Genomic DNA, 25,925 nt, shown 5'->3' on the forward strand with positions numbered 1-25,925 from the left:
TTCCATGTTTCCTTATAATATTTCCAAGTGGCATCATATATATTGAGAATAATAGAGGGCACAACACAGATCCCTGCGGCACTCCATAGTTTACTGGAGTTATGATCGATTTTTCTCCATTCAAATAGACAAAATGGTAGCGGTCAGATAAGTATGATCTGAACCAGCTTAATGCTTGTCCTTGAACACCAGTATAATTTTGTAGTCGATCTAAGAGTATTGTGTGATCTATAGTATCGAACGCAGCACTAAGATCAAGTAAAACTAGTATTGAGATACAGCCTTGGTCAGAAGCTAAAAGTAAATCATTTGTGATTTTAACGAGCGCAGTTTCAGTGCTATGATGCGGTCTGAATCCAGACTGAAACTTTTCATAGATGTAATTTTCTTGCAAGAAAGAGCCCAGTTGAGTGGACACAACTTTTTCTAGTATTTTAGACATAAATGGAAGATTTGAAATGGGTCTATAATTTGCTAGATTATTATGATCTAATTGTGGTTTCTTAATGAGAGGTTTTATAACTGCCAGTTTAAATGTTCTTGGAACATGACCTAAAGATAAAGACGCGTTAATAATATTGAGTAGAGGCTCTTCCACTACAGGTAACACTTCTTTTAGTAGTTTAGTTGGTATAGGATCTAATAAACATGTTGTTGTTTTAGATGAAGTGATAAGTTTATTTAACTCTTTTTGTTCTATAGTTGTAAAGCACTGTAATTGTTCTTGCGGGGTGATGATTGAGGCTGAATTATAAGGCGCGATTGAAGATTGAACGTTTACAATTGTGGTTCTGATGTTTTCTATTTTCTCAGTGAAGAAGTTCATGAAATCATTACTACTAAACTGTAACGGGATATTTTGTTCGGGTGACGTCTGTTTATTTGTTAGTCTAGCCACAGTGTTAAATAAAAACCTTGGATTGTTTTGGTTATTTTCTATTAGTTTGCAGAGGTGCTCAGCCCTGGCCGCTTTTAGGGCCTTTTTATAACGTGACATACTGTCTTTCCACGCGATTCTAAAGACCTCTAAATTAGTTTGTTTCCATTTATGCTCTAAATTACGGGTTTCTCTCTTTAGAACATGCGTAGTATTATTGTACCATGGTGCTTTAATTTTCTCTCTGACCTTTTTTAATTTAATGGGTGCAACAACATCCAATGTTCTAGAGAGAATGGTGCTCATAGTGCTAGTTAGTTCTTCTAGTTCATCTGTTTGTTTGGGTTCAGGCAGCAGCTGAGACAGATTAGATAAGCAATTTGAGAAATTATCTATGGTGGATGGGAGGATTGTTCTGCCTGGTTGATAACGCGACGCCGCATGACATATTACAGCAGTACATAATATGCAAGTTACCAAGTAATGGTCAGTGACATCATCACTTTGTGGAATGATATCTATATCGGTTGGATCGGTTCCATGTGATATAATTAAATCGAGTGTATGATTAAGACGATGAGTTGGTCCGGTGACGTTTTGCTTGACCCCAAATGAATTTAATAAATCTGTAAACGCAGCTCCTAACGCATCATTTGGATTATCTACGTGTATGTTAAAATCTCCAACAATTAGTGCTTTATCGACATTGACTAATAGGTCTGAGAGAAAATCTGCAAACTCTTTTAGGAAATCAGCGTAAGGCCCTGGCGGTCTATATACGGTAGCCAAGGCTAGAGATAATATGGATTTTTTTCTAACATCTAAGAGCGTAACATTTAGTACAAGTACTTCAAACGAAATAAACGTATAACCCGTTTTCTGAGTAACATTGAGAATATCTCTATTTTAGTGCTATTAACTGGAGTGATGAACTGTCATTAGAAGATCCAGAACAAATTTTAACGCAATTTCATACTAAACTACATAAAATACAGAATAAATATGCCACTGTCAGCAAGATTCGATCAAGAAAAAGTAAATTACCTTGGATAAATTCTGAAATAATTCAACTTCTTAAATTGAAGGCTTCCTTTCTTAAATTGTATAGGGCAAGTCGAACATCTGAGAGTAAGAATAATTTTATACAAATTAGAAATAAATGTACTTTGGAATTGCGTAAGGCTAAGGCCGGTGACACACTGGATGCGTGGCGTAAGCGTGTCAGCTGCGTGGCGTGTCCGTTTTTATTTCGGCTCCCATGTTAACAGGTTAGAGCTTGCACACTGCCTGCGTGACACGCGCGTCTCAGGCGCGGCTCGAGCCGCGCGGAAAACGCGTGTATGCTAGAAATAGAACCGACGCCTATTTTTCACGCGACACGCAAGCGTCTTGGAAGCGTTTCCAAGCAAAATTGAATAGAAAAAGATGTTTATATGACATTTTGACACGAATACATATTAATAAATGTCATTTTGATGTTTGAAAGTGTCTAGGGTTCGACATAAATGCAAATATAAATGCAATTTAAAAAAATATTATCGATTTTCAAATACTGCACCTGTCAATACAGAACGAAATATTCTATAGCCTATATTGCCGTCAACACTGCCGACGTTGTCTTTGCTGCTATATATTTATGTTTAATATGAAGTATAGGCCTTCCACAACTCTCTCCCCATGTGTCAAATATATCACCAATATGTCACCTAGCAGCAGCAGCGCCGCGTCAGACACGCTTCTGGTGTGCAAAGACATGGAAAACGCGACGCAGCCGCCACGCAGCTGACACGCAACAGAAACGCCACGCTCACGCCACGCATCCAGTGTGTCACCGGCCTAAGGCGGTCTATTTCCAACAGCTGATTATTCAATCTGCTAGCAATCCAAAGACATTGTGGCAGACCCTTAAGGTCATCACCGGTGAAAATGAAAATGAGAAGAAAAATAATGTTAATATTCAAATTTCCCTACGGGGTACACTAATCTCAGATTCAGAAAAGATTGCAAGTGCTTTTAATGATTATTTTGTATCATCTGTTAAGGAATTGGCTAGGCATTTTGCCATTCCCTCTTTGTCCTCACCTGTTCTTTCTTTAACATCTGATCAGTTCTCATTTTCTGAGATCTCACAGAATGAGGTGATACAAACATTACATCTGCTTAAAAATTCCCATGCCTGTGATATTTATGGTTTAAATACCTTATTTTTAAAGACACATGCTGATAGCCTCATACCTCTCTTTCTGCATTTAACCAATCTTTGTATCAGGCTTTCTATCTTCCCCACTAACTGGAAAACAGCACAAATTACTCCGATTTTTAAATCTGATGATCACACCCTTGTTTCAAATTACAGACCTATTGCAATACTTCCAGCAATGTCCAAGTTGCTGGAAAAAGTCTTGCATAACCAGTTAAGTTCTTACCTTGAAACTAATAACTGGCTCAGTGATTGTCAACATGGTTTTCGTAATAAGAGATCTACAGTACCATGTCGGCGTTACTACTCTTCACTCAACAAATACGTGACGCACTTAACAAAGGTCACATTACTGGAGCTATTTTTATTGATTTCCGTAAAGCCTTCGACACAGTGAACCACCAGATTTTGCTAAACAAACTTCACTTATTTGAATTGTCTCCATCTTTGATAGAAATGATCTCTTCTTATTTGATGAACAGGTTGCAGACTGTCAAAGTTAATCATGTTATATCCCAACCTTTAGTTTGTAACATAGGGGTTCCGCAAGGCAGCATTCTTGGACCATTACTTTTTCTTTTATACATCAACGATTTTCCTCGAGTGTGTAAACACTCAAAATGTTTACTGTATGCTGATGATACTGTGATTTTTCTCTCTGATGTAAATCCCAATGTCATAAATTCCAAACTATCATCTGATCTTCACCTTATACATGATTGGTTGAAAAAGAACCATCTGACCATCAATGTAAAGAAAACTGCATGTATGTACTTTCATTCACCAAGAAAAAGTTTTTCTTTTACTGATGTTATTACTTTTGTAAATCAAGATCTTGTTGTCACAAAAACCTACAACTACCTTGGTGTACTACTTGATTCACATCTTACATATCAGGAACACATTTCTAAATTGATAAAAAAGTTGAATCAGAAACTCTATGTGTATAATAAGATCAGATCATATCTTTCTTTTTCAGTCTCTGAAACTTACTTGCATGCCATTGTGTTCTCAACAATGTCCTATTGTCTTCCAATCTGGTCTCTAACCACTAAGGACATTATTGAACCAATAGCACGACTATATTACCGAGCACTTAAGATTCACAGTAATATACCAAGGTGGTCTCATCATTGTAGTGCGCTCACACGCACAAATGCTTTGACCTATGAGAATTACGTAAACAGTCGTGCCATTGCATTTTATTTTCAGATTCAAAATAGCTCTTCACCAGCATTTAGAGTTCCTTTTCCGACACACAATGTGAGACCATTACGTTTTACTAGGTCAGTCTCACAGGCACTTATTCCAGTTCCACCATACAAAAACAACTACGGTCAAAAATCTTTTTTCTATATTTACACTAAAATTTGGAATGACATTCCCTATCACATTCGAACATTATCATCCATTACATATTTCAAAAAGTCATATAAACTGTTTCTTCTTGATAGTCACACATGCACGCACTGATTATGTATTGGTTTTATTTTGTCTTTTTGTATTTAATGTTTTATTTGTCTGTATCTGTTTAGTTAATAATAATGTCCTGTATAAATGTGCCAAAATTGTGATCATTGTTCTATGTTGCTGCAGAACAGGAACCTGCTGTAAACCAGTTTTTAAACTGAGTCAAGCCCGTTTATTGTGACTTAATTGTTGCTTTTAAATTTTCCTGTATAATAAATGAAATTAAATTAAATTAAATGAATCTTGTCTGGAGACACAGGCACAGAGTCAGCCATCTTGTCTGGAGACGCAGGCGTAGATTCGACCATCTTGTCTGGAGACAAGAGCTTACCGCCTCTGGGGGCGCTGCAGCGTCTTCGGCCGCCTCTGGGTGTGCTACAGTCTCTTGCAAGGGCATGGCGCCCATCTTGCCTGGAGAGACGGGCGTAGCTGGTGTTGCCCATTGGATACGATGATGTAGATATTTAGTGAAACCCCAAAAGTCCAGGATTTCAAGCCCCTTCATCTCCCACGGAGGCAAAGGGTCATCAAGGCAGTTATTAAAAAGATCCTTCAGTGCTGCATCATTATAACCCATGCCTCTCGAGAGAGTCCAAAATGCCTGAGACAGACAACCCACCGTCTGGCCCTGCTGGGTTGCTAAATTGAAGAATCGTACCCTCCTCTCCTTCTCAGTGGTTGGGGGAAGGATACGAAAACCCGTACTGCTGGATCTATACATTTTGATGGAGTCCTTCTGTCACGGGATGCACACAAAAAGGGTAAGATCCATGTGCAGTTTAATGGGGTAATCCGTAATCATAAGCCAGCCAGGCAAAGGGTCAAAATCCATACAAAGACAATCCAAAAACAAGAAACAAATCAGGAATGGAACTCAGAAGTGCAATCTGACATCAAACAAGGACTCCATGACAATAACTGAAACAGACAGGGTATAAATAGACAGATACAAACAATGTGAGTGGGAACAGCTGTGTGCAATGATCAGTGATGAGTTCAGACAAAGGATTATGGGTAATGCAGTTCATGGTGTGGTGGTGACGGTATGGGGAAGAGACCTCTAGTGGACACCCAGGGTACACCAACCAGACACTGTGAAAGGCATCTGCTAAATGACTAAATGTAAATGATTGGCTCGCCATGTCCAAACCACAGACAGAGCATCCACAGCAGGGACAGATCAGGATTCAATAGGGCAATGACTCAAAAAAGCAAGAAAAACTAAAAACCCAGCCTTGCAGAAACAAAGCCAAAAATAATCATTATTCAGCTGGTCAATAAACTGTTTAAATTAAAGGGGGGGGGGGGGGGGGGGGGTGAAATGCTCATTTTCACTCAATCTCATGTTAATCTTGAGTACCTATAGAGTAGTATTGCATCCTTCATATCTCCAAAAAGTCTTTAGTTTTATTATATTTATAAAAGAAAGATAGGCTGTACCGAGTCTTTCCGGAAAAACCCGAGCGGCTGGAGGCGTGCCGTGTGGGCGAAGCTAAAGCTGTGCTGACGCGCCGAGCTAACTAACAACACAAAGAGACATTTGAAGCAGTTTTACTCACCGCCCGGTTCCAACGCACAACCGCGAACCTTTATCATTGTGACTGCTCGATCCTTAAGCATTAGACGATCTGCAAATCCGTTGATCTGGGCTTTGTTTATAAAACAATCAATTTGAAATGCAGGGAACAAACAGTCTTGCACAACTCCGTTGATGCTCTGAAAACTCCATCCACTGGTCCCTTAACGCTGGGTTCTTTGGGAATCTGTGCAGGGTTGTCTTGCCCTTGCAACCAAAAACCCACTTCTTTGGTGACATTGACTTCCCTAAAGCCGAGCAGAGCACTTTGAATGATGTACTGCTTTCGCTCTCTTCTCTCTCTGGTCTACGAGTGCGCGTGCGTGCCCGCGCTATTCCGGGAGAAGTGCCCTTAGGACCCATAAAAGGAAATTCCGCCCCAGCTGACGTCACACAGACCCATACTCGAAAAAAACTTTCCGAAACTTGTGACAAACCGGAAGGACAATTTTTGCCACAGAAATACTCCTTCAAACGTACAATTTAATTTTTGAAACTTTGTCCATGTTTAGCATGGGAATCCAACTCTTTAACAGTGTAAAAAACTCAGTATGCATGAAATAGCATTTCACCCCCCCTTTAAATAAATTGTCAGTTTCATCACGTTTGATTTGCCAGTAATCCAGATAGTTTCATCCTTCTTTCATGTGTATTTCTAACTTTTCCCATTCGTCTTGATCTCTCTTTCCGTCGGCTTCTATTACCATCAAAGCGAGACTTCTGAGGATATTTTTCTCTAAAATGATCTATTTTTAACATAACGTAACATTGCCTCCTAAAAGAATGACAGGTGACAGGTGAGCTGGAGTTGAGCCGAGCTTCCGCTCTGCCAAATATCTCCCGGGGGAGAGGTTTCGCTTATATAGTTACTCGTCTTACTATTGAGTCAGAGGAGGAAAAGAGCTCTTTTGATGAGGCACAGAATGTTTTATGTCTATTGCAACAGAACACATCGGTTTCAATACAACACTTAAACAAACATTCTCGAGGTTCTCCGCTGGCCGCCGAGGGAACTCTGAGCGAGAACACACTCTCTTTGTCGCTGGTCCTCCGTCGTTCACAGACCGCGCTCTTTTCCTCCTGGCACGAACATCAGGAATGCTGCGTCTTTATGTGTCTGTAAGTCCACTGAAGCGAGTTGTAGTTGAGAACCCTTGAGCAGTTTTATTTAGATCCAACATATGAACAAATACAAGATAAACAAAGACCCGACTTGACTTGAAACTTGAAACAAACATGAAGATAACCATAACAAACTCAGTTTAGAACCCGAGAGCTAGATATTGGGTCTTAAACACCTCACGACACCCTGAAGGACCCACTGAGAGGTCAGACTTGAACCACTGTTCCTGAGATGCTCTTCTTGGTGGTTAACTGTAAGCAGCAGACAGATCCAGCAAGATGAGAACTGAGAATTCGGAGCACTAGCGGCGCCAGGATTTTGATTGTAGGTGGGCCCCCAGAAAACTGGATGGTTCTGGCATCGGTCCAGAGAGTTGGCGATCTGTCTTATCTGCTCTTTCAGTGGACGCATCGTGCCTCGAGTTTGGGCCTAATCTCCAGTCATCCTACGGCCCTCTAGACCCCATCACCTCACACCTTCTACAAGCTGTCTCTCCCACACTTCTACCAGCACTCACACACATCATCAACTCATCCCTCCATACTGGCATTTCCCCTACAGCATTCAAGCTGGCTCGGGTATCTCCACTGCTTAAAAAACCCACATTAAACACATCACTCAGAGAGTTACAGACCTGTCTCTCTCCTACCATTCATAGCGAAAACACTTGAACAAGCTGCTTTCAACCAAGTATCATCTTTCCTGTCTCAGAATAACCAGCTGCCCAGTAGATAGATATTGGGTCTTAGACACCACACCCCTCCACAACACCCTGAAGGACCCACTGAGAGGTCAGACTTGAACCACTGAAGTCCTGTAACTGAGATGCCCTTCATCTTTAGGATTGACAGGAGGATCTGGTGGTTAACTATGAGAACTGAGGATTCGGAGGCTCCTCTTGCCAGTCTCAGAGCTTCAATAACCGAGAGCAGGGCCGTCTCAGTTTAGTGGCGCTTCTGAAGCCAGACTGGTTGTTGTCCAGGAGGATGTTTTGTGTGAGAAATGTAGATAGTTGGTTGAAAACGACTCTTTCAAGTGTTTTAGCAAAGTGGTCCAGAAGTTCAGGGAGGCGGAAGTTAAATCAGTGGTGCTTGAGAAATACATCCCAGATCTTCCAGAGCATTTGTAGTGTTGATAAAGGAGTCTGGATCTGATATATTTCTCAAGGCTGGAGAGAGTAAAGCAGAACGTTATAATCCATGTGTAGAAAATGTGTATAGTCAAGTCACCTTTATTTATATAGCGCTTTTTACAACACAGATTGTATCAAAGCAGCTTCACAGTGATAACATGAAAATAATACAACAAATTTTGTTTCTAGAATAAAATTGCGTCATCCTCCACCTTAAGTAAGGCAGATCAATAATATTGTTGAATATTAAATGTCCCCAACTAAGCAAGCCAAAAGCCAAGGCAACAGTGGCAAGGAACCAAAACTCCATCAGTGACAGAATGAGAAAAACCTTGTGAGAACCCAGACTCAGTCACTCAGTTCTCCTCTGGCCAACCAATAAACTGTGTTCAGAGCAGATGTGTGTTGAGATAGAGTGGTTCACTTCACTGTGGTATTGTCACCAACACTACGGAAACTCTAGCAGAATTTAAACACTGAGTTGGTCAGAACAGAGGAAGTTAATAACCACAGGAGGAGCTGATGATGTTAAAGTCTTTACAAAGGGGACTTTATAAATGCTCACATAATATAAGCATTTTAGAGCTTATAATATGAATAATGCTCAACGTTAAGTATGAAGTAAAAGAATGATGATCATAAACAACCGCTAACAAATCTGGATAAACAGAATCACACAAGAATTGAAACACTGGAATAGCGTGAAGGAGAAGATGAGTGCTCTTCCAACCGCACAACCTCGAAGTACCCAGTCCCACCTGGTGTATGCAGTCTGTGCCGATCGGGTAGATGAGCTAGACAGGATCTGTGCAGTCTTTCGCGCCAAGTTTGTCTCCACTTGTGCTTGAGAGAGCTGGTACACTGTTGAGTACTAACAGAGGAGAGAGGATGACGTTCTGTACCAGGTCCATCTTGTCGACCAAAGCTTGTGTTCTGTGTTCATAAAAGGTGTCGTCCCACCATGGGGAGACCTTTGGCATCCTTCCGAGGATGTCGATCTGTCCCATAGAGAAGTCCTGTGTCACTTCCAAGCAAAAGGAGTGATTAGCAGGACAGGTCAGTCCTCCATATGTGAACGAATTCATCTCACTGATGACGCACCACTGTGTATGAGACACATGAACAGCATTTAAATGGCCATGCAACAATTCAACATTTATGAGTTTGCTATCATTGGAAGAGAAAGGCTGCAATGTGTTACATGTACAGACAACATAATTGTGAGTTTCATGACAACAAGTGCGACTTGTAAACAAGGTCTCAGTACCCTTCAAAGTCATATATCCAGTGAGGTGATCCCATTTAGTTACCCGATCTTTAACTACCACTCCAATAGAGCGAATAGTAGTGGAATTTGGATAAACTTGATCTGGGTGGATTAAAGGAAAAGTGGCAAAAAACCCAATGCAACCAATACATTCGTTTTCAGTATACATCATAATTGTGGATAACAGTTCTGAATATTTGACATTTAAAATTTTTTCTGAAGAGAACATCTATGCAAATCTAAAAGCTCAATTAAATCAGTCTTGTGAAGACGAAGGTCTAAAATTTCCTGTCTTGTTGCAGTGAACAAATCTTGTGCATATGATCTGCAGGCTAAGTCACGTTCGATGGTACGGGTCTGATTGAACAATGTGTGGCTGACTGTTAGAAGTGCCTGCGCCTCGGAACGAACCGCTTTGATAATGTTATCATTGCTATTGGTGATGTGTTGAAAACCAGTGGCCATCTGATCTGTCAACCATGTGGAGAATTGGGATTGTTTGGTTATTTTATAGGTGTTGGCTGCTGAATTAATTGATCCGAACAAGCCGGCTATCCCGCTGAGCAGGTCTCGTTTTGAGCGAGCAGGTGGAATTTGGACGGCAAGTCTGCTTTTGTAATCAGAAATTAAATCATCTATTCGTGACTGTAGCCATGCATATGTCTCATCATTAACATTACAATGTTTTGTATAGGCAGAGACAGAGAGTATGTTTTAAATGATGTAAGTCACGTGTCATTACCAAATTTACACCTGTAATAAAGTTTTGTTGATGTTTCCTCTAATCAGTCCACCAGGAGGAATTGAGTGCAATTATGTTGCAGGTTCCAAATTTTTAACATTCTAGCACAATTCTGGGTCTATGCCATTGTTGTTGTTTTCGTGTAGAGTGTACATGTCGCCTATTGTGTCGCCTGAATCTATTTTAAGTTGATACCAGGCAGTGTGGTTGTGCATGAACTTTGGTGCTCGAGTGTATCCTGAAATGTTTCCTGAAGGTGGGTGGGTGCTACCTGAACTACAACAAATTTGTGGTGTGCAATCTGGATCCGGTACTATACCGGGAGGCCATGTAGCTGTCTCTTTGGGTGCGACTGTGATTTTTGGTGTGGACGGCCCCTTGAAGTATTTCCACACCCACCTCCCACATTTCAGGTTGTGTGTGAGTGAAACCCTTTGGCCCAGTCTGATGCACGTGGGCCCGGACACTTTTCTTTCATCCGGCCTCCATGGGATTGCTGCAGTCGACCTGGAAGGCAGGAAGAGAAGACAGTGACAGTTATTTATTTATTCTGTGTTCCTTTAACCCTCTGGGGTCTGAGCACAACATAATCCAACATAACATAATCCAAAGATACACAACAAATGACAAAAAAGCACTCATTGAAAACAATTATCCAAAGACAGAGACCTTTGTGCCATTCCTAAAAACATTGTACGTACATTTCATTTCCAAGGTGTTTGATTTTCACTTTACCATGTTCATGTACAGAGACTCATATGTGAATGTTGAAGTCAGCAGGACTCAGTGGCATCTGGGCCCTGAAAGAAAAAAAAAGTGAACATACTGATATCAAGAGAAAGGCCTGCACGATTTTGGGAATAAATTTTAGATTTTTCTGGTTAAAATTGCTTTTTAAAATTCACAGAATACACACACACACACACATAAATGTTTCCAACAATATATAATATAATGAACACCAGGTTTGTTGCGCAGTGCTGCATAAAATAATAATAACAATAGCAGCCTATAAATCTTCCAAAATATTTCAGTAACAACTTAGCTAGAGAAAAATATATTGATTATCATGTTACTTCAAATGTTTCCATTCGTTATGATGATATGAAATGAGATAATAGTAAAAACATGAAGCCGTTTGGTGCTTTTCAAACGCGATCGCGATCCAAAATATGATACATTCAAACGCGATCGCGCTCAAATATAAAACATTATGGTTACCATATACATATATACATTTGAGCAGATATCCACAAACACAGTAACAGTAAACACGGGTCTATAATATTCACCATATATCTAGCAACAGTTCAACTGCAATGTGAAATTTATGCAACAATAACAAACTAATATGTAAGAATTTCTTACCTTACATCTTTCTTGTCTTCAAATCGCGTTCTTCTTCTTCTGAGGTAAATCCAATGTAAGCTCACGGCGCGTCTTTCAAACTCGACGAAAAGCAGAGAGTTGTGAAGTGTTTTGGTGTTTTGTTTTTGAGGTAATTGTCAGGGTTCTGCCCTGGCAGCGTTGTCTGTCTTGTCTCTGTTTAATGTTTCTATGTTTATGTTGTGCTTAAACACATGGCTGTGTCTTTGTTTGTGTTTGCCATGTGCTCCTCTGTCTCTTCCTCCTCGTTTCCCGTTACCACGCCCCCTTGTTTAGTTGAGTCATTGTTTGAGTGTTTGCACCTGTCTCCTCGTTAAGTCCTTGTTTGTCTGAGTGTGCTCACCTGTTCCTCATGTTCTTTGCTCCCTTTATATGTTTGCTCTTTCCCTCTTGTGTTTGCCAGTTTGTTAAATGTTGTACCTCAGAGTACTACTGTGTCTCAGTATTGTTCCTCTTAAATCGTTAGTGTTTTGTTTGTAGAAGTTTGTTAGTACTCTGGTTACTGCCATTGGCTCTGTCTGTCTTGTTTCTCTGTTCCAGTCCTGTCCAGCAAGCAGTCCTGTTCTGAGCCTGAGATACCTGAGCGCCAAGCTGTAAGAAGTTCCTGTCTGGCTTTAGCTGGTTACCTCTGGTCTCACTCTGTTCTGCCATATCTACACTCCAGCCTACGGACACCTCATTACATCTGCTGCTCTGCTGTTGTCATTGTCTCATCTCTACCTATTGTTTGGATTGCTACCTTCTCCCACCTCGTCGTGTCATCTGTTTGTCAATAAAGCTGTTAATTGTCATCCTGCATTTGAGTCCTCCTTCACAGACCCATAACAGTAATGAGCGCGTTTGCGTTCCAGTGTGGAGATTTGCATGTCAATCTCTTTTGCGCGAGTGGGCGTGTTCAAATTAAAAATAATTAGGAAGCGTTTGAGAAGCTGGACATCTTGTTGGTTTTATACAAATTACTTAAACAGAGAATATTTGTTTTCAGTTTGAATCCGATCATTTAAAAGTACACACTTAAATGTTTATAAAGGTATATGGCTCATAAATGTGTGACAAGTATTCGCTGAGTTTTGTTTCAGTTTATAGACGTGCTCAAGAAAAAAAAGTTCATCGCGACGGAGAGGCAGAACGCACACCCTGTTTATTTTCTTTATTTTACAAAAGCACAATGTTTTGATTTGATTGTAAGTGGACACATACAAAAGTAAAAATATCACAGATTCTTTTTTTATATTTCTTTTTTCTGTATGAACATAAATGACGGAGTAATTTAAGTTTATAGTGCTACAATGTGAAGAAAATCCAGCAAAACGCGCCGGCGCGTTTGCCGACCTCAGAGGGTTAAATGATTTGCACTGAGACATGTAGAGATGTTGCATGTGAGACTTTTACGGTTGTGGCCACACAGCTGTTGCATGCAGCTTTAGGCTCCTGACTGATCGCTGATTGATTGCTCGTGTCTGCCTCGCTGCTTGCTGTGAGTGTGTTTGCCTCGGTGCTGTAAGCTCCGTCTTAGCCTCGTATTTCCTTGTTTTGAACCATCATTTACTACAATTTCTAGTTGTTTATACTACTACTAAATACAGCTTACCCAACATCTCAGATTAACCTGACATCACTAGCTTCCGTTACTACTAGCACAACACGCTAGTAATTCGCTAGCCTGTTAACGCGCCACCCGTGCGCTCAGCTATTTTTATTTATTTATTTTTCTCTCGCGCGCCCGCGCCTTTGAGTTCATAAAAAGCTCAGGTGAGTAAGAATCACTCAACAAACACGGTGAGTAATGTCTTGTCCTGTAATTGTCACCTGCACTTCATGTCACATGTTTAGCATAGCCTTCTCTGTTGGCAATATAGGATTTATATGTGATAAATGCAAGGAGACAGTTAGGCTGACAGAGAAGATTTCAGAACTAGAAACACGCATCCAAACTTTAATTGAGGATAGTAAGAGTGCTAGAGTTTTAGATACTATTTTGGATGCGCCTAGCATAGTGAACTCTTTACATGATTCGGTTCCAGCTGAAGTAGAGCCCATGCAGCAGGGCAAATGGGTGACAGTGAGGGATCGCTCTAGTCGCGGATCAAAAAACCACTCTTCCATTCCGATTACCATAACAAATCGATTTGCCCCGCTCAGTGAAACACCCACTGAGAGTTCTGTTGATTGTGCCCTAGTTATTTGCGATTCTATTACACGGAACGTGAAAATAGAGACACCAGCCACCATAGTCACATGTTAGCCGGGAGCCAGAGCGCCTGACATCAAAGCAAATTTAAAAGTGCTGGCTAATGCTAATCGTAAATTCTCTAAGATCATTATTCACGTCGGCACTAATGATGTTCGACTCCGCCAGTCGGAGATCACCAAAATTAATATTAAAGAGGTGTGTGAATTCGCAAGTACGATGTCAGGCACTGTAATTTGCTCTGGCCCCCTTCCTGTTCGCAGGAGTGATGAGATAGTTAGTAGATTGTGTTCGCTTAACGGTTGGCTGTCTAAGTGGTGTCCGCAAAATAATATAGAATTTATAGACAATTGGAAAAGTTTTTGGGGCAAACCTGACCTGTTGAAAAGAGATGGTATTCATCCCTCCTGTGATGGTGCTGCTCTTCTCTCTAGTAATATGGCACATAGTCTTAGAGCTCAAACATGACAATCTGGGGCTCAGGTCAGGAAGCAGACAGACTGGCTAAACCGACCGTCTGCTAGCGGCCTCACGTCACCAAGGTCAGATAAATCCCATCACATAGAGCCTCTTTCACCTAGCTATCATCATATAGAGACTGTGTCTGTTCCCTGAATTTGGAAATCCAAAAAACTTTTAAACCATCTAAGGTTAAAAATTTAATTGATGTTCAATAAATTAAAAACAGCTATAATACAGATGAGCAAATGCTAAAGCTTGGGTTGCTGAATATTCGATCGCTTACTTCAAAAGCACTCATTGTTAATGATATGATTTCAGATAATAACCTAGATGTGCTGTGTTTGACAGAAACCTGGCTAAAACCAAACGATTACATTACTTTAAATGAGTCCACCCCGCAAGATTACTGTTATAAACATGAGCCTCGTCTGAAACGCAAAGGGGGAGGAGTTGCTGTAATTTATAGTAATATTTTCAAAACCACTAAGAAATCAAGTCTTAAATATAATTCTTTTGAAGTGTTAGTACTTAATGTAAAAATATATAGTATAAATGATAAATCACGTTTGAGATTTGTGCTGGCTACTGTATACAGGCCACCTGGGCATCATAAAGATTTTATCAAAGAATTTGCGGACTTTCTATCAGAATTAATATTGACTGCAGATAAAGTACTAATTGTTGGTGATTTTAATATACACATCGATAATGAAAAAGATGCATTGGGATTGACATTTAAAGACATTGTAAACTCTATTGGAGTTAGACAACACGTGTCAGGACACACTCATTGTCGTAATCATACTCTAGATCTAATATTATCACACGGAATAGATGTTGATGCCGTTGAAATTCTGCAGCAGAGCGATGACATCTCAGATCATTATCTAGTCTCGTGTAAACTTCATTTAGCCAAGGCTCAGGCTGCAAAGCCGACTCCGTGTTTCAAATATGTTAGACCTATCACTTCTGCCACTAAAGATTGCTTTATCAATAACCTTCCTGATCAGTTTCATCATCTCAGCATCCCAGATAGCTTAGAAGAACTCGATATTGCAACTGAAACTTTTAACTCTCTGTTTTCCAGCACTTTAGACACAGTTGCTCCATTGCGCTTAAAGAGGGTTTCTTAATCGTTGCGAGTTTCAATCCTGAGACAAAATGCCGCGAGGCTCCTGCCGCGGAGTGAAGAAGAGGTGGAGTTACGAGGATTCTCAGACAGTTGAAGTGTCCAATGGAGTTACGAGATTTGCTCTCAATCTATTTTCAACACTTTAGATTGGTTAATAATTAGTAAAAATAACAGAACCACGTGGGGACTGACCAATAGCATTGATTTGTGAAAAAATATGAAATTGACCAAATTTGGACATACAAGGTTTCCGCCCGACAGCGACGATATACAACTGTGTATAGAACATTTACACATTTTACAGATCAAGTCTGTTAGGTGGTTTACGGGTTCTAACGGGAAATCTTCTCACATTTGGGGAAGAAACAGTAACTGGCTCAACAAACTTGGTTACATGTTGATCTGGAACATTTGGTTCAGTATCATTAGCTGTTAAAGACATTCTTGCCCCTTAACATCCAGTGTTGGTGATGTACTATTTTCAGCTGACAATTGTTCTGTGCTTTTTGTAATTTCTGGATGACAGTCTAGCATTTGATCTGCATGTCTTTTCCAGCTTTGTGAACTGTCCACCTGAACTGTGTATGACACTGGTCCTGACTGAGAAGAAACAGTACCGGTTTTCCACTTCTCCTCTCCCCGTCGATAATCTCTGACCAGCACTGAGTCACCCACATTGAAGTCTCTGTGTTTGGCATGGAGGGCACGGTGAGAACATTGAACTTTTTGTGCTTGCTCCACAGTCATTTTCACACTTGGTTTCAGTAGATCCAGCCGTGTCCTCAATCTGCGATGCAAGAATAACATAGCAGGTGCTTCTTTTGTTGTGCTATGTGGTGTATTCCTGTACTGTAACAAGAAAGAGTCTAATCTCTGCTGTAATGGTACTGGTTCTTTAGATGCTTTAAGTGAGTGTTTAAAAGTCTGCACGAAACGCTCAGCTAACCCGTTGGTAGCTGGGTGGAATGGTGCAGAGCGGACGTGTTTAACACCATTTGATTTCAGAAAACATCCAAACTCCTCTGAAGTAAATTGTGGGCCATTGTCGCTAACTAGTGTTTCAGGTATACCGTAGCGACTGAATAGACCACGCAGCACTTGAATTGTCTTGGAGGAAGTTGTCGAATCCATCACATGGACCTCTGGCCATTTTGAGTGTGCGTCAACAACTACCAGAAACATTCGTCCTTCGAATGTACCAGCAAAGTCGATGTGAATTCGCTGCCAAGGAGCTTCTGGCCATGCCCAGGAATGTAGAGGTGAGAGACACAGAGATTTTTGATTTTGTTGACAGGACATGCATGTCTTTGATTTCTCTTCAATTTGTGAGTCAATATTTGGCCACCAGATGTAGCTACGTGCTAGAGCTTTCATTTTTACTACACCTGGATGTCCTGTGTGTAAATCCTCCAACACTCGTTGTCTCAGATTTGATGGAACGATAACTCGCTGTCCCCACATCAGACAGTCCTGCATCAGTGAGAGTTCCTCCTTTCTTGTGAGGTATGGCCTCAGTGCATTTTCTGAATCTTTTGTAGATGGAAATGATCCAGTGGATACCATCTCTTTCACCCGACAGAGGATCGGATCTGCTCTGGTTCCTTTACTGATGTCGCTACTACACACTGGAAGTGCATCCATTTTATTTATGAGGTAAGTGTCCACTGCATCTTTCTTGTCTCTGTGCTGTACCGGCAGTGGCAATCTCGATAACCCATCAGCATTCCCATGGTCATTAGCACTTCTATATTGAATGGTGTAGTTGTGTGCAGCTAGCAGAAGAGCCCACCTCTGAAGTCTTGCAGCAGCCATGGATGGAGTTGCTTTGTTCGGATGGAGTATGGTAGTAAGCGGACGATGGTCTGTTAATAATGTGAAGTGACGTCCATATAGGTAAGTATGAAACTTCCTTACTCCAAAGATGATTCCTAGCGCTTCACGTTCTAGCTGCGCATAGTTTTGCTCAGGTTTACTCAGAGTTCGGGACGCCCATCCGGCATCATGTGGGAAAGTACGGCTCCCACCCCGTATGGTGAAGCATCACAGGCCAAACGAACTGGGAGTCTTGGATCATAATGTGTGAGTACACTGGGTGTTAACAGCTGATTTTTAGCATCTTGGAACGCTTTCTCACACTCTGGCGACCACATCCATTTTACTTCCTTGTGTAACATTGCATTCAGGGGGTGAAGAACTGTGGCCATATTTGGCACAAATCTTGCATAATAATTAACCAGTCCCAAAAAAGTTCGTAGTTGGTTAACATTAACAGGAGCTGGTGCTTCGGCGATGGCACGCAGTTTGTCTGGAGACTTGTGAAGTCCTGATGCGTCGATCACGTGTACCAATTACTCCACTGAAGTTTTGAAAAACTCACTCTTCTCTCTTTTCACACGAAGTCCGCATTTCTCCAGCCGACTTAACACAGCTTCCAGGTTAGCTAAGTGATGAGCATTATCTTTTCTTGTGATCAGGATATCATCCAAAAAACAATGTACACCCGGTAGCCCTTGTAGCACTTGTTCCATGACTCGTTGAAATATCGATGGAGCTGAAGTGATACCGAAGGGTAATCTGTTGTACACAAACATCCCCTTGTGGGTCGTGATGGTGAGATATTTACGTGAATCTTCATGCACAGGAATCTGTAGGTAGGCATGTGAAAGGTCTAGTTTGCTAAATCTTTGTCCTCCTGCCAGTAAAGCGAACAGATCTTCAATCCGGGGTAATGGATAATGTTCTGCACACAGAGCTGGATTCACGGTTATCTTGAAATCACCACAGATCCTAACATTACCACCTTTTTTTATTACAGGTACGATCGGGGTTGCCCATTCACTGAATCGCACAGGTGAAATGATTCCTTCCTTCAGTAAGCGATCAATTTCTTCTTCCACCTTGGGTCTGATGGCGTACGGTACCACCCGAGCTTGGAAGAATCTTGGTTGGGTTCCTGGTTTCAGACTCAAGGTCGCTGTATACTCATTGAATGTCCCTAAATCTTCTTTGAATACTTTGGCATACCTTTTTAGAAGACTTTCAAATGTTCCTTCAATAACTTGATGCACTGCTCTTACAGTTCTTATCTCACGCCAATCTAGACAAATTCTGTGAAGCCATTCTCGTCCCAACAGAGGAGCTGCATTTCCTGCAACAACATACAAAGGTAACCGTACGTTTTGTCTGTTTAGCTTGACACGCACTTTGATGACGCCTTCTGGTGGGATTACCTCGCCTGTATACGTCTTGAGGACAACGTTCGTCTGGCGTAATCGAACATGACTCAGTTTATCTCTGTACAGTTCACTTGAGATAATAGAGACCGCCGCTCCAGTATCCACTTCCATATCGACTGGCAATCCTTAAATTTTTGGTTGCACTTTAATTACAGATGACACTAACTCAGTTTCACTTTTCATTTTGTTCACCTGTGGAGAATTGTGCGATGTTGCTGTTACTTTGTGTAAAGTCAGTTAGGTATCCGTGTCCGAATTTGTCTCTTCCTCACTCTTTTCCATATTAGCATCCACTCTGTGAATTGGTCTTTTCTTTGTCTGTCCCTTCCATTTTTAAATGTTTTCTCCTCTGTCTTATAACCTTTACACATTCGTGCAATGTGGCCTTTCTTCCCACACTTGTGACACACTTGATCTTTGTAAAAGCACTCATTTTGGATATGGTTGGGCTTTCCACATCTATAACATTTTTCCTTTGACGATTCTGACGACAGAGACATGGCATTTACCTTCAATGAGATGCTCAAGTGCTGTGATTCTCTAGATACAGTCTCCATTGACATCGCTATATCCACAGCCTTTTTATACGTGAGCTCCGATTCAGTTAATAGCTTCCTTTGAACTGATTCGCTACTCAGCCCACACACGAATCGGTCTCGCAGTGCGTTATTTAAATTGTCGCCAAACTCACAATGCTCCGCCAGTTTCTTTAACACCGCCACATATTGTGCAACACTTTCCCCTTCTGCTTGATTTCGTTTGTGAAATTTGAACCTCTCTGCAATCACAATGGGCCTGGGGGTAAAATGTGCTTTAAGTGTGTTCACAATCTCCTCATATTCCATAGTCCCGGGCTTAACTGGTGCAATTAGACTACGCAACAGTCCATAAGTCGATGCCCCCATTACACTGAGAAAAACTGACACTCTTTTCTCTTCACTAATGTCATTTGCCTCCACAAAGTGTTCAAAACGTTCAACATACGTAGGCCATTGTTCTCTTGCCTCGTCGAATGCCTTGATCTGAGTGCATATAGTTATGTGTGAATGATTGAAAGATTATATTTTTTCTGTTGTGAAGTGTGTGCCATGCGCTGCTAGCTTTGCTAGCTCTGTACACAGACTCTAGTGTGTTAATCAAGCACATGGTGACTAGCATGTATGTGTTGCCTATATCCAAATAATTGAAACAGACATTTTGGTCATTAGAAACTGTTTATTTGAATGAGTCACTGATGATTGTTTTGGCTTTGTTTTTGCAAGGCCGGGTTTTTTTTCTTGTGTTTTATTTTTCTCTTTTGTGAGAGTCTGAAAAATTGCTGCTGTGATCCTGAATCCTGTCCTGGCTGTGGACTGAATTTCAGAAATTGATATTGGAAAATTTTGACTCTGTGTTTCTGTGTTTATCATTTATTTGAAATACTGTGGTGAATGAAACAGCTCGTCTGTGCCATTCATTCACAGAGACACGCAGAACATGCATGATTCCTATTTAAATCGTCTTTATGCAGTTTAATATTGACAGACACTGGTCTATATCGCGATTGTATTTAAGTTTACTGACCTACTTTTCATCTAAAGGTTACTAAGTAACCATCGGAAGTGCGAGTACATTCTGTATTTTATTATCAATATTTTGATCTTTGAAATAAACTTGCAAAATGAAGACTAAATTTTGTTTATTTGGCCTCCTTTGCTTCTAGAAGATTTTGGGCCCTATTTTAACGATCTAAGCGCATGGTCTAAAGCGCACTGTGCAAGTGCACTTGTGTCTGAAGTTTACAGATGGGAAAAATGGTTGGCGCTCCCGGCGCATGGTCTAAAAGGGTTGTCCCTATTCTTTTAATGAGTAATGAGTTTGTTTTGTCTCTATTCTCTTAATGAGTAATGGGTGTGTTTTGGGCGTAACATGCAGGGATGCAAACAGCGCGCTTTTCGGCGCCTCCCGCTTTTTTCACGTCAGTTTGGGTGACAAAGTCATCTGAAGTCATTCCTTAGCTTAATGTGAGGGACAGAAGTCTATTTACATCATTAAAGTATGCGGAAACTCGTTTTCCCTCCTCTGCGGCTGTCAATCATTCTCCACTTAGCATTCAAACAGCGCGCGCACCTCTTCCGGTTGGATGCACGGTAAAACTCTCTCCAATATGATATATTCACATTATAATGCATGATCTGTAAATAAAAGGCTGTGGATTTGCATAAAATGACTTTATTTTGTTGGAGTTTGTTGCTGTTTTTAAACGACTTGCTACCGTGTGCCTGTTAGATCACACACATCACAAGGACTATGAATCGGCATCAAACGCATAATAACTGGAATTTAAAACTGTGAAACAAATGATCAATAAACTGTTGGACAGATATACACTAGGATTTGTGCGCTCGACATTTCTTCGCTTTGTGCCATGAATTTTTAAATGCGCACTTGTGTAGCGCTGCACACTGTGACTCCATGTTGCTTTGAGCACATCATTCTGCACCCGCGATGCGCATACGCGCTTTGTGCGCTCTGTTTTGAAGCATTTCATATTATCATGGTTTTGCGCACTGAAAGATTATTAAAAGCCTATATTTTTGTATACTTAGCCTGCACAATACATTTAAAATAAGCACAATTTAATTATGTTATTTCTGTGTAGTGTAGTGTAGGCTATATAAATATATACATTTCTGAATTCTTGACATTCATATATAAATATAAAATTGTGAAATGTATGATTGCCAGATTGAATTTTATAAGAGTACTAATAGTAATTTGTTTTTATTAACATGTTTAGATTTTATAAAATTACTGTGCAGATTTTTTCAAGAATTACTTTTTGCTGCTGATTTATACACTCACTAAGTTTAATAAAAATACATAATACATTTATGTAATACTTAAAGGTGTTAACTGTAATCTTACACTGCAAAATAATAACTTAAAAAGGATTAAATTCATCACAATTATGTAAGTATCTGGAAATTTGCCACGGGGCGAGGGCTTCGATAACCTCTCTCTTTTTTGACCATACATGTGTTTGCATCCCTGAACATGTAATAAACCAATCAGAGTCTCTTCTCCCATTCCCTTTAAAAGCCAGTTGCGCTCGCGCCATGGCGGATTCACTATTTATATGGCGGAATTTGCAAACGGAAAGACTGAACGCGTCTCCAGAGCGCAAACGGATCTGAGGTTAAAGCTGTGTGTGTGTGTGTGTGTGTGTGTGTGTGTGTGTGTGTGTGTGTGTGTGTGTGTGTGTGTGTGTGTGTGTGTGTGAGAGAGAGGTTAAAGCGCAAGCAGACCATCTATTATCTAATTGCTGCTGTGATCCTGAATCCTGTCCTGGCTGTGGACTCTTATCCCGGGTTTGGACTGGCGAGCCATCCCATCGTTTCGTACCTGGAAACAGAGGAAAAGGAGTTGTGAGAAAAGGAGTTTTCTGATTGGGTAGGACAGAACTGCATACATTGGGTTTTTCAAGTTTCCCAGAATTTCCCTGAAGACAAAATTAATTCTCTTCATGGACTGAACTGCGTTCATTTTTGAACAACTTTCCTATTCAGTCATTTTTGGGAATTTGAAAACAAGACATTGAACTTGAAATTGAGAAACTTGAGGTTGAATTTCAGAAATTGATATTGGAAATGTTTTACGCTCGTTTCACACATCCTCCGTGTGCAGTGTGTGTGCAGTGTGTGTGCGGTGCAGGAGCAGCACGCTATAGTGCTTTCACACATCCTCCGTGTGCAGTGTGTGTGCAGTGTGTGTGTGAGCAGTGCGCTATAGTGCTTTCACACATCCTCCGTGTGCAGTGTGTGTGCAGTGTGTGTGTGAGCAGTGCGCTATAGTGCTTTCACACATCCTCCGTGTGCAGTGTGTGTGCAGTGTGTGTGCGGTGCAGGAGCAGCACGCTATAGTGCTTTCACATATGCTGCGTTTGCAGTGACTGATCCACGGCTGTACCACAAACACTTACTCACTATTTTTATTTCAAATCCAGAAGTTATCAGAAACTTTTATAAAAAAAAAAAAGTTTTGTCAACATTGCGATTCTCTTGTACATATACACTCTTTAATAGACGTATTCATGTTTAAATACAATTTAAACAACGTAGGGCTATTATTCCATGCATTACTTCTACTTATATTAAGTTGCTCAAGCAAGTGGTCAAATATTTAACCATGTACTTATATTAAAATCGCAAACAATTTAAATTAAAACTTAAAATTGACAGAAACAGCGACTCTCATGCCTTTTCTTTTGCATTTAAATTTTAATACAATAAATCTTGCATGTCACAAAGAACTTGTTTTTCCACCTCCACGAATGAGACGAGTGTTGTTCATAATGTCGCCTAGGTAAATTGTAGTTTTCCTTGCTTTACCCCGGTCTTAAAGTAAAAAGATGACTGTGAAAAATAGTAGTATTTAATTAAATACATTTATGGTGAAATTACTACATTTTCAGGTCAATCTGTGTTCATTTAGACCACGAAACATGCGCTGTCACTTTAATTCAGCGCGTGCAGCACAGCAGAAATAGACTCGGTGTGGAAACGATCTCTGCACTGCTGTATACACACCGCTCCTGGAACGGATCGCCGGACCGCATCCGTGTGCAGTGTGAAAGCTCTAACCTGATAACATGGGTACGGGAAACAATACGCACCGCAAACACACTGCACACGGAGTATGTGTGAAAGGGGCGTTACTCTGTGTTTAGCATTTATTAGAAATACTGTGTGTTACTGTTATCTGTTTGTTTTTATTTAGCTTTTCTTTCATTCTTTCAATTTTAAAAGATACAATTCATGCAAAAGAACTAACAAATAGAAAAACACACTTACCTTTTCATTAATTAGCTGCATTCCAGTGGTCTGAGTGGTTCATTGGTTTTATTATTTTCTTACGATCGTCTTTGCAAATTTTTGCTTCAGTGAGTCGATCCAAATCTTCTGCTTCTGGTCCATAGTTTTGCTAAATAAATGTTGCTTGCCCACTAGAGGGAGACATAGGATAAGGATGGAAACTATGAATGGAAATAATCGCATTGATCCAGTAAACTAATTATCATGATTTAGTAACATTAACCAATGGAAAATACATTTTTTTAATATTATAAAATAAAAGTAAAAATTTCTAAAAATTTAAAATGTTATAAATGCATGAATGTTATATTTATATATATTTTATAATTATATGTTATTTTCATAAGTGTTTAAAACACGTATAATAAATAAATGTTGCTTGCCCACTAGAGGGAGACACAACATAGGGATGGAAACTATGAATGGCATTAATCACATTGATCTAGTTCATTTTTATAACTTACGGTGTACTGACAGAATTGTTTTATACAATTAGTGTGTGAAATGCTTATGGATTATTAAATGTTATAACATATATATACACATATGTTATATTTATAAGTATTTATACCATATATGGTGCACTTATTATAAATGTTGTAAATACTAATTAATTTTTTCACACAGGTAAAGGATTCACACAGGTAAAGTAATCAACAGGTTTATTTGCAGAAGTATGTGATCGCAGCGATGGAAGCAGGAGAGTAACTGATGAATACAGTGTTCAGGATAGATGTCTGTTCTGAAATGGAGATCGAGGTAATGACTGAAGACGGATGAAGGAAGCAGAGATGACTGAAGACAAGTTGTTCAGGTAGGTATCGTGCAGGTAAGGAGTCAGGTAAGTGCATGCAGGTGAGGGCCAGTGAGGATGATGGGAAATGTAGTGAGGAGGTGCACCATAAGTGAGTAAAAACCCTCACCATTTATCCGGGCTTGGGACCGGCAGGGGCGCCGCCAGGAATTTTGGGCCCCATGACAAAAAAATCAAATCGTGCCCCCTCTGCGCAGCTGTTGTCACCACATCTCTAGGACCTTACTGTCCCATCAAAAGCTTTACATAACTTTAATCAAAGGCTTGCAACTGTCTTGCTTCTTGTAGTTCAATACTAGTACTAGCACAATATTTACTGCTGGTGATTAGTAAATGCAAGTCTGCATACAGTATGCAGTTCACTATTTGATGCAGGATTAAAAGGCACTATAAAAATGTCCTTAAGGCAATCCTTTACAGTCTCAATGTATTTTTATTGTACAATTAATGACAGATTTTAAAAAAAGAAAATGAAAAAACCTAAATATATTAACTTTTTAATTAAAATAAATTAACATCATCATCTCAAAACAATGAAAACAGCAGATTTTTTAACTTAACTGCACATATATGCCAACAACACAATAAAGTTGACGTGTAAAACGGAATTTCCACATCAGGGTTATTATAGTGCTACAAAACAGATCAAGTGATCACTAAATCAATAGGTTTTGAGGTCTGGAATGATGGGAAATGAACGCATCAAACTGGATTATTTTAATATTGTCTGTAACTTACATGCAGGTTGAGGTAAGCTACTCATTGTTTCTAACTGCATCCAGTACAGACAAGAGGTTGTTTTTTTTATTTATTTTTTATTTATGTCATAATGGTCATTATGTGAGAAAATAATTTGTGTTTGATTTCTGTCATTAATAAATATTTCATTTTCTTTTTTGTTATGGTAAAAAGAGCAAGAGAGACAGTCAGAGAACCCCACACAGACTCCCTGGGATGATGCCAAGTCATTAACACAGTGTTGCTCACCTTCTTCACTGGGACAGGGAGGGACCAGTTATGGGGAGACTGGGGTGCTGCAACTCCTCTGTTGTTAAAGGGATAGTTCACCCAAAAATGAAAATTCTGTCAGTAATTACTCACCCTCATGTTGTTCCAACCGCGTAAGACCTTCGTTCATCTTCGGAACACAAATTAAGATATTTTTGATGAAATCTGAGAGCTGATCACTCCTCCATAGGCTGCTAGGTGGCCCAAACTTGCTGGCCCAGAAAAGTTATTAAAGAGATCGTTAATATAGTCCAAGTGACTACAGTGGTTCAATCTTAAGTATATCAAGCGACGAGAATACTTTTTGTGTGCAAAAACAAACAAAAATATTCATTGCCTTCTCTCTGGACCTCTAGTTGGTTCGCGTAGTGTTTTTGCGCAGCGCGTCTGTTTTACACGTCACCACGTAGGCTCACTATTGGCCGACGCTGGTCATGTGTGTGATGCGTGATGACG

At 40.2% G+C, this 25,925-nt stretch overlaps 1 protein-coding gene, 1 long non-coding RNA gene and 1 pseudogene across 3 annotated transcripts in view; 1 reads left to right on the top strand and 2 right to left on the bottom strand.

The window, feature by feature from the left end:
- fam234b (family with sequence similarity 234 member B) overlaps positions 1-25,925 on the bottom strand; it is a 208,300-nt gene that overhangs the window by 86,410 nt on the left and 95,965 nt on the right. The gene's annotated exons all lie outside the window — the stretch shown is intronic.
- Positions 129-10,350, bottom strand: LOC309505725 (annotated as a pseudogene). Its single transcript, XR_014211690.1, has 2 exons — positions 2,714-10,350; positions 129-2,059 (listed from the first exon to the last, which is right to left on the bottom strand). The product of XR_014211690.1 is annotated as an uncharacterized misc_RNA (transcript).
- On the top strand, positions 15,444-17,068 carry LOC309492992. The gene is made up of 3 exons (XR_014203762.1): positions 15,444-16,266; positions 16,615-16,817; positions 16,987-17,068. It is a non-coding gene; the product is annotated as an uncharacterized lncRNA (long non-coding RNA).

The sequence above is a fragment of the Leuciscus leuciscus genome (genome assembly GCF_965113295.1).
Source record: "Leuciscus leuciscus genome assembly, chromosome: 1".
In the NCBI taxonomy this organism is placed as follows: domain Eukaryota; kingdom Metazoa; phylum Chordata; class Actinopteri; order Cypriniformes; family Leuciscidae; genus Leuciscus; species Leuciscus leuciscus.